This window comes from Ailuropoda melanoleuca, chromosome 2, assembly GCF_002007445.2.
Source record: "Ailuropoda melanoleuca isolate Jingjing chromosome 2, ASM200744v2, whole genome shotgun sequence".
In the NCBI taxonomy this organism is placed as follows: domain Eukaryota; kingdom Metazoa; phylum Chordata; class Mammalia; order Carnivora; family Ursidae; genus Ailuropoda; species Ailuropoda melanoleuca.
The window spans coordinates 163,977,666-163,980,112 of record NC_048219.1 but is presented as its reverse complement, the minus strand read 5'-3'; the positions used below and the strand labels follow the sequence as shown (position 1 = coordinate 163,980,112).

The 2,447-nt window shown below is 42.6% G+C and overlaps 1 pseudogene; it reads right to left on the bottom strand.

Annotated features, from left to right (window-relative positions):
* Positions 1 to 221: 221 nt before the first annotated feature.
* LOC100469568 lies at positions 222 to 608 on the bottom strand (annotated as a pseudogene).
* Positions 609 to 2,447: the final 1,839 nt, after the last annotated feature.

Below are 2,447 nucleotides of genomic sequence, written 5' to 3'. Positions count from 1 at the left end.
AGTCATTCAGTACCAGTCTGAGCCTCAATTTTCTTAGCTGTAAAATGAATATGAATAGTATACCATCACATTGCATGGTTATAAGGATTAAAGAACAAAAGCCACATAAAGTTCTTAGTACCATGTTGTAAAACTGCTTAAGAATGCATTTTTTTCTTTTTCTTTTTCTTTTTTCTTTTTGGTCCGTTGAGGCACTTTATTTGCATGTATGTATTACGTCCCTAGAAAAAGAATCCCAGGATTTTCCCTCGTGTGTGTTTTCGTCTTGCTTTTTCATGGTCCATTATGCCAACCAAGATTGTCAGTACAATGAAACCAAACTGGTGGGACGGGAACAGATTATTCTGCCATTTCTCCAGATCTTTGAGTTATTCTTCAAATCTGGGGCCGATCACTCCACGCTTGTTTAACCTGCCTGTGAGGTTCACACCAATTTTCCCGGCTGTGTAATCATCAAGGATTTCAAATTCACCAAAGTAACCACACTTCATCATCATAGTTAGAAACCAGATGATGACTTTGGAGCGTGGCCTAACAAGAATGTGGCATTTACCTCTCTTTTCAGCATTGTTAATGCTCTTGAGAGCATCCACCAGGACATTCATGTGCGTCACTATGGCAGCACTGAAAGATGGTGGAAAGAACAAAGAATTTTATTACTAAAAGTACATTCCTTGGCAACAGTAATGATTGTGAAGAGTGGAAGAATCGACAGGACCAGCTTCCTAATTGAATTGAGTGAAAGGAAAGGGGTCACTAATGACAGGTTTTGAACTTGGGTTACTGAAAGTGAGACCACAGAAACAGGGAAGTCAGGAGGGGAAGCTGAGGATGATGAAGAGGCTGGTTTTGCAATGTGGAATGGAGGAGGTTGCCCTGCCCTCTGGCACCAAGAAGGAGACCACCCCACCTCCTGAGCCTGTCTTCTGGGCCCTTGGTGGCAGTGGCCACAAGCCTCTGAACGGCCTTTTGGGTCATTCTTCCCTTTCTTGAACATTAACACATGTTCGATGCCGAATACCCCTATCAGCCCATTTCCTGCCAGTAGAATCCCAGAAGCCTGACAGCCTGCCTTCATTTTGTCCTGGCTCTGTCCCCTCCAGACCAGGCTGGCACTGTTTCTACTGAGAAGGGTGGTTACATCCACAAGTCACAGGCCTAATCTCTGTGGCAAATAGTTGTTCAGGGACATAGGCGTTTTCTCCAGAGCATGCTGTCATTTCGTTGCAAAATGGATAGGCAGAGTATTTTCCTACTCTTCAAGTTCTGGATCCTTTTTGCTTATTCAATTTCGCTCTCCTCTTGTATCTTACTGTAAGCAGCAAGGGGAAACCAAGCTGTGCCTTCAACACTTTGCTTAGAAATCTCTTCAATTAAATATCCAAGCTCATCTTTTGCGTGTGTGTGTGTCGGGGGGCAGCAAAGCAAGGTTTATTGAGCAATAACAAAGTGATAGTACAAAGCTCCTGAGGAGGGAGGGGACCCAAGAGGGTTGCCCTCCAAGCTCAACATTTTTAAGTTCTACTTTCCATTCCAGGGGACACCGTCCAGCCAAATCCTCTACCACTTTCTAGCAAAGACTGTCTTTCCTCCAATTTCTAATTAAATGCTCCTCATTTCCACCTCAAGCACTTACATTTCCAGCAACATTCTTTTCGAGGCTGTCTAGGTTTTTTTCTCTCATGCGCCTAAGAACTCTTCCAGCTTCCACTTATTCCAAAGCACTTCCACACTTTTAAGTATTTGTTACAGCAGCACCCTACTTCCCAATACCAAAATCTATATTCCTTTGCTGGGACTGCCGTAAGAAAAGTACCACAAATGGGGTAGCTTAAAGAACACACATTTATTGTTTCACAATTCTGGAAGTTAGATATCTGAATCCCAGACAATGCCAGGGTTGGTTCTTTCATGGCTGTAAGGAAAAGCTTTGCTCCAAGGCTCTCTCTGTGGCTTCTAGATAACCATGTTCTCTCTGTGAACAACCATATTCTCTCTCTTCATATGGCCCTATGTGATACCTCTCCCTGCATCCAAATTTCTCCTTTTTATAAGGGCACCAGTCATATTGGATTAGGGTCCAACCTAATGACATCATTTTAATTTCATTACTTTTATAAAAACCCTATCTCCAAATAAGGTCTCATTCTGAGGTACTGGGGATTAGGACTCCAACGTCTTTTTTGTGAGGGACACAATTCAATCTATAACAATTGAATTATGGGAGTTGATCAAGGGGATTTTACAACCAAATTATTCACTTGTGGATTTTCTACATCAGTCTTGTGCTTTCAGAGCATGACAGTTTTTGACACTTCTCATCTGTTTTGATGAGAGCCTCCAAGTCCAGGAGAAAGCAAGCAAAGAGATAACATGATGCCTTTTGTTGACGATAGTAGCTTAATGGGGAGGGTGGGGAAGGAAGCACCAAAATGGTAACCCTGATT